The sequence below is a fragment of the Dioscorea cayenensis genome, chromosome 9 (assembly GCF_009730915.1).
Source record: "Dioscorea cayenensis subsp. rotundata cultivar TDr96_F1 chromosome 9, TDr96_F1_v2_PseudoChromosome.rev07_lg8_w22 25.fasta, whole genome shotgun sequence".
Taxonomy (NCBI): Eukaryota; Viridiplantae; Streptophyta; class Magnoliopsida; order Dioscoreales; family Dioscoreaceae; genus Dioscorea; species Dioscorea cayenensis.
Window position 1 is genome coordinate 14,578,430 of NC_052479.1, and position 7,397 is coordinate 14,585,826.

At 41.1% G+C, this 7,397-nt stretch overlaps 1 non-coding gene across 1 annotated transcript; it reads left to right on the forward strand.

The window, feature by feature from the left end:
- The first annotated feature begins 228 nt into the window (after nt 1–228).
- LOC120269592 lies at nt 229–335 on the forward strand. Its single transcript, XR_005539240.1, has one exon. It is a non-coding gene; the product is annotated as a small nucleolar RNA R71 (small nucleolar RNA).
- Nucleotides 336–7,397: the final 7,062 nt, after the last annotated feature.

Consider the following 7,397-nt stretch of genomic DNA (forward strand, 5'->3'; position numbering starts at 1 on the left):
TCCACTTGAGCCACCAACGAAGTCACTGCATCTATCTCATGGACACCGGCCAACTTTTTCTTCTCCCTGGCATTACATTGGTAGCTGGTTAACCCCATTTCTTCAATTAATTGATGGGTCTCACCGGGGGTCTTGCTACCTAAGGTACCTCTAGCTACCGCATCCAAGAGTTGCTTTGTACTCGGATTCAGATAGTTGTAAAAGGTCTGAACAATCATCCACCCAAGGAATCCGTGTTATGGGCACTTTCTCAGAAGCTCCTTGAACCTTTCCCACGTCTCAAATAGAGACTCCAATTCCAATTGTACAAAGGATGAGATCTCATTCCTAAGTATTGCAGATTTTTCGGGAGGGAAATAACGGCAAAGAAAAGCTTCTACCATCTCCTCCCATGTGGTCATTGATGCTCTAGGTAATGACTGTAGCCACTGCTTGACTCTTCCTTTCAAGGAAAATGGGAAGGCTCTCAACTCAATGGCATCATCCGTTACCCAATTTATCTTCAGCATATCATACACATCGAGAAAGTTCTCTATATAACTGCTTGGATCCTCATCGGCCAAACAATTGAACTGTGTGGATTGCTGCAACATATGGATGAATGTTGGCTTTAACTCGAACTTCTGAGCTATAATCGGGGGACTTAGAATGCTCGATTGTGTCCCTAATATTGAAGGTCTGGCATGATCGGATAATGTCCACTACTGCTAATTCTGTTCTGCCATATTTTCATATTCTTTTACTTCCAAATCAGCTAAATTAGACTGTTATTACACAGGTTATTTCCCTTTTCTTCTAAGTGTATGTTCAAGCTCGGGATCTCCTTTAATCAAAATGGAGGGGTTCCCTCGGGTCATAACCTGGAGCTGCACACAAAAAGAAAGAAAAAGAAATCAGAACGATGATAGAATAAGAAAATATGAAATAGAATGAATAAATGAATAGCTAAGAAAACAAAGTGCAAAGTATCTCTAAATGCCCATTCCCCAGCAACGGCGCCAAAAACTTGACACGTCTGTATATGCGTGTAAACCGCAAGTGCACGGGTGTCGAAGTAATAATCCCAATGAGTGGGTATCGTATCCAAAGAGGGTAGGGAATAAAGACACTTAAGCTGTTTCTTAACTAATGTGGAATATGAATAGTGATATGTGTGACAAGATTCAATTTTCAAAAGTAAAAACAACAAGATGGAGAACACAAGTCAAGGAGAAGGTAAGGCAATCGATAAAGATGGGGTACCCAGATATTGTTTCGCCCAGGACAATTGTTTCAAGTGTAGGAAACCTCTATTATGCTTCCTAATTAATGCAATAGTGAGTCGTGGAAATCCTTAATTGCATAGTCCTAAATCTAAGGTCAACCATGCCTAACTCTATACATGTCCCGGAGGAGAAACCGAACAATCTCAACACCTTGCACTCGTATAGAATTGCAATAAGCTCCAGCGATTCCAAATAATAAACCCTATTCCTATGTATAGACCTAACCCTTTGGTCCAGGTGAAAGATCCCTAGCCACAATTAAGGCCTAGATGCTAAAATTACTTCAACGCTTCACTCCATTACACTTGCAACTAAGCCCTAGCGGAAAGTCATCGCTTAGTTTATTCACTCTACTATGGCCGCAAAGAACTCTTGGAACGTGGAGGTAGGATAGATCACACCAGAGGAGAAAGGGGACGCTCTGCTACATCTCGACTCATCCTCTCAACCCTCTCCAATTTAGCGACCTTTAGGCAGTCTTCCTAGGAACACTGAGGAGAACCCAAGAGAGCGCTTGAAGGCTATTGCCCTTAAAAGCGGGAAGCAGGTTGAGACAAGGGTCGGAGTTGACCCAAGTGTCAAGGAGACTAGGGTAGCCGAAGTGGAAGACCCTAATATAGTGGAGAAAGTTATCGAGAAAAGCAAGCGAAGTGAAGATAAGGAAAGTCCACAAAAGTGTTCTTCAAAGCCGTCCGAAAACAAACCTCCAATTCCCTATCCGGCCAGATTGAAGCAATATAAGGAGGATGCTCAATTCATAAAATTTGTCAATATCTTCAAGCAACTCCACATAAACATCTCGATTGTGGAAGCTTTAACTCTAATGCCCAAGTATGCCAAGTTTTCAAAGGAATTGCTAACAGACAAGAGAAAATTGGAAGAAGAAGGCACAGTTGCACTCACGGGAAATTGCTCGTCCATTTTGGTGAAAACGCTCCCAAAAAAATTGAAAGATCCAAGAAGCTTCATAATCCCATGTGTACTTGAGGGTGGGGTTCAAGAAAATGCTCTAGCGGACTCGGGGGCAAGCATTAATGTTATGCCCTACACCATGTATCGTGAAGTTTGGTCTTGATGAACTTAGACCCACGAGAATGATTCAACAATTGGCGAATCGTTCAACATGGAAGCCTCGTGGGATTGTAGAAGATGTGATTGTCCAGGTGGACAAATTTGTATTTTCTATGGATTTTGTCATCATGGATATTGATGAAGACATTGAGACCCTGTTAATCCTTGGTCAGCCATTCCTTACTACCTCCGGTGCCCTAATTGATCTTAAAGGAGGAAAATTAACATTAAGAGTTGGTGAGGAGAAGCAGTGTACACTCTACCGGTGGCCATGATGCACTCTTTAGACCATAATGACATGCTTTACTTTGTTGATGAAACTGAACTTTTAATTTTTGATTGTGTGCAGGAGGTGCTATCATTAAACCCATTGGATGAATACTTGGAATAGCTAGGAAATGAAGATCAAGAAGAACCTCACTCTTCTCTTCCAAGTTCCAATTTGAAGAAGCCAAAGGAGAAAGTTATGTGTACCAATGCCAAAGAAAAAGAAAAGAAAGATTTAATGTTGAAAAAAATTTGGAGGGAGGTTCGGGGAAAGAAGAAGAACGGTATCACTCACTCCCATCGAACACCTCAAGAAAAGAAGGTACAATCTCCACCTCCTCTCACTCAAGAAAAATGTGAAGTTTATTCATTGATGTCCTTGAATTTATCGGGAAGAAACAACAACAATTCAAAGATGACCAGGGAAAATTTCAAATTATTCGAGCCCCCATGAGGTAAGTAAAAAGGTACGTCAAGCTCGTGATGTTAAACAAGCGCTTCTTGGGAGGCAACCCAAGCATTCGGGGGTTTATTTTCATGCTTGTATGTTCTTTGTATCCATGTTATTGTTATTTTTCGTATTTTCTTAGAGTTGTTAATTTGAATAAGTCCATGCTCTCATCACTTTGTTTATCATGATCATTTTCCATGTGGTTGTTTACTTGATTTTATTGTGGAGTTGCACTTGTGTGAGCTATAATTTTATGTGTTAGATTGAAACTTTGAACCATTATTTCATGTTGGAGATGATTTTAGATCATTTTGTAACAACGGACATGTGTTTGGAGAAGCAACCAAGACTTTAAACCAAGATTTTAGAGCCTCATGGCCTCTATGGGCAGCTCGTAGAGGCCACGAGAAAATTTCAAAACTTTTTAACTAGGCTTCACGGGCTCTATGAGGACTGCATAGAGACCATCAAGAAAATTCAGAACTTTTACACTACTCCTCGCGGGCTCTATGAGCACCTCATAGAGGCCGTGAAGACTCTTATTCTTCATGTGAACATTGCCAACTTGTCTCTCTCTTCATTCTTCTTCTTCTCCAACCGAGACCTAGCTTCCATGATCTATCCCTCCATGGCCGGATCTCACTCAATACTACTCTAAATCATCTCCACATCTCCTTGGGAAGTTGATCTAGTGTTATCTTAAAGCTCCACTCAAGTGTTTTCAAGATCTTTGTTGGTATGAAGCTTGTATGATGAAATTTTTTCTTTTCTTTTCTTACTGCTTTCTTGAGTTTTTGTGTGGATTATTTCAAGCTTTTAGCTTGTATCTTGTGGTATGATCATCATGTTTTTGAAATATCCCGAATTTATGTAAAACTTTCTTCGAATTCATGATGTGGGGAAACTCTTTCAAAATGAACAATATCCATACGGGCTCCATAGGCCAGTATGGATCCTATTCACTTCAATTTCTTCATGTTTTATCCATTTTCATGCCACATTATTCATTCTCTTGGATTCCTTTCATTCTTATTTGAATTTTTATTGATGTAGGAATGCCACAAGTCAAGAACTCCAAACGTCCAAGAAACACAATGCCAACCCCGAAGAACCCCACTTTAAGCATGCTTATCATACGGTGAATTGTGAAGTTTCAAAGACTAAACCATGTGGCACACTTCATCTCGTAGAATGGGGTATTTTGGAAATATTTGGGACACATGAACAATTTAAGGAATTACTTTCACATGTTTTTGGTGAATCTATTCTCAATTGATGATCCTACCTTTCACCAACTTACTTTGGAGGTTTTGTGCAATCTTTAATTTATTTCTTTGCTTTACTTTTGATGCAAGTGTGTTTGTTTGGTTTAATAAGTTGGGGAGGGGATGCCCTACCAACCTTGTGTAGAACTTCGCTACTCTTTATCTAGTATTCTTGTGTTTTGACTACTCCCTATTATTTATTTTTTTGCAATCTTAATTTTTGTTTGGTTTGATGATGCCCCTTATACCTTGCAGGGCATTAAGGGAGCTTGGTGAGCCTCTCAACATTCCTTGGAAGCCGGACCCGATATGAAAAGCTTGCAACACATTTTGTTCGGGTCACCTCTCGTCGTGTGCACAAGATTTAAGCGGGGAAGTTCGTTCCAGCCTCCTCTATTATTTTCATTGCACATATGATTATGTTTTTCATGATTAGTGTACATTGGGAACAATTCACAACACTAGGTGGGGGTTGGGTGTATTGTATGTATTAGGGTTATTTTTTTTACATGCTAGTGTACCCATGACGGCTTATTCATTCTTGTAACACTCTTCTAGCATGGTTTAATGATTGATGCTGATTTTCTGAGATGGAAATAACGGGCTAGAAAAGCTTCTACCATCTCCTCCCATATAGTGATTGATGCTCTAGGTAATGACTGTAGCCACTGCTTCGCTTTCCCCTTCAAGGAAAATGGGAAGGCTCTCAATTTGATGGCATCATTTGTAACCCCATTTATCTTCAGCATGTCGCACACCTCGAGAAAGCTCTCTATATGACTATTTGGATCCTCATCGGCCAAACTATTGAATTGTGCAGACTGCTGCAGCATATGGATGAATACCGGCTTTAGCTCAAGTTCTGAGCTGTAATCGGAGGATGCACAATACTCGATTGCGTCCCCAACACTGAAGGTCTGGCATAGTTGGATAGTGTTCGCTGTTGCTCATTCTGTCCTGCCATGTTTTCAGATTCCTCTCCTTCCAAATCAGCTGAATTATGTTGTTCTTCCACAGGTTCTTTCCCTTTTCTTCTAAATGTACGTTCAAGCTCAGGGTCTCCTTCAATCAATATGATGGATTCCCTCAGGTCATAACCTGGAGCGACCACAAAAAGAAAGAAAAAGAAAAAGAATATCAGAACGATGATAGAATGAGAAGATATGAAACAGAATGTATGGTCAAATTGCTAAGAAAATAAAGTGCAAAGTATCTCTAAACGCCTATTCCCCAGCAACGGCGCCAAAAACTTGACAAGGTCCCCTTGCATATATCCCGCAAGTGCACGGGTTTGTCGAAGTAATAATCCCGGGTGAGCGGGTATCGAATCCACAAGGAGTAGGGAATAAAAATACTTAATTCGATTCTTAGCTATGTGAAGGATCAATGATAATGAGTGTGATAATGATTCAATTCTCCACAATAAAAGCAACAAGAAAGTGAGCAAAAGTAAAAAAGGGGGTAAGGCAATCGATAAAGATGGGGTACCCGGATAATGCTCCAGCTAGGATAATTGTTTCAAGTGCAAGAACCCTCTATTATGCTTCCTAATCAATGTAATGGTGAATCGTGGAAATCCTTAATTACATAGTCCCAAATCTAAGGTCAACTATGCCTAACTCTATACATATCCCGGAGGAGAAATTGAACAATCTCAACACCCCGCACTCGTATAGAGTTGCAATGAGCTCTACGGATTCCAAGTGATAAATCTCTTCCTAATTATAGACCTAACCCTTTGGTCCAGGTGGAAGGTCCCTAGCCACAATTAAGCCCTATATACTAAGATCACCTCAACACTTCACTCCGTTACATGCGCAACTAAGCCCCAGAGGAAGTTCATCCCTTAGACCATTCACTCTATTATAGCCACAAAGAACTCGAGGAACGGATGTAGAATCTATCACACTGGAGAGGAAAGGGGACGCTCCTGTATCTCTCGACTCACCCTCTCAACCCTCTCCAACCTAGCTTTGTCGAATGTTCGTGGTGTATCACTCACTCACAAGGTTACCAACAAGAACTCTCAACCCTAGTGTCACTCTAGGGGAAGTATTCATACAATCAAGAATTCAAGGTTGGAACTCACAATAAACATTAATTTATTGAAAGAATAATAAAGAGGTTCAAAGAAACAAATACATCCTAGGGTTCACAATACCCGAGTACCCACTAGGGGTTTAGCTCTCCATGGAGCTAAGTATAATCAAAGAAATAGAATGTAAAAGCAATAAATCCATAAGGAAACCCCCTCGATAGTCATGTCAATGGTCTTTTGGAAAGTCCTCTACTCGTCGTCCAAGGATTCCCTCATCTGGTATAGGATACGCCTCGACGGAAGCTCCCCTACCAACCTTCTTCCATAGGAATAACGATGTCGGAGCCATAGAACCTCTCCAAAACCTTGGCCAATACCCCTCAAAACCCTAGCCGAAGCCCTCTCTCAAGTTGGGGAAAAGATGGAGAAAAGAATACCAAAATCGGGGCTGAATCGGCTTTAAATATGGCTGGAATCGGGCGACTACACGGGCGTGGATGCTCCACGCGCCCGTGCGGAATTTCCACACGGGCGTGGATAATTTCCACTACAGTACATGCTACAGTGTTGGTACAGTACATGCTGCACTGTTGCTGCAGCGCTCTACTACAATATTCGACCTAAATAGCTTCCCAATTCCATACTTTCATCGGGGTAACACAAACGGGCACACGCTCACGTCGTGGATCACTTGCTTCTTCAATGGTGTACACGTTCGTGAAATTCTTGTTCTATGTGCATAAGTCGGAATGCTCGAGTGTGATTGCCTTTGTGCCCCTCAAAATGGATGTGCCAACTCGAATACAAGGATGTTGGCACACACTCTAGCATCTCACATCGACCTATGTCTTTGCGTTTGAACCTTAGCAAGATTTCCTCCAAAATCAGTGCATTGTGATCCACATTGGTCTATTTCCTTCATACTCGGCCTCACAACCCTACATGCATAAAATTAACATAAAAAACACACATATTAGTGTAAAAACCCGAGAAAAGTAATGCTCAACATAAGGAATGAACGCTTCGCATTCGTATCACAC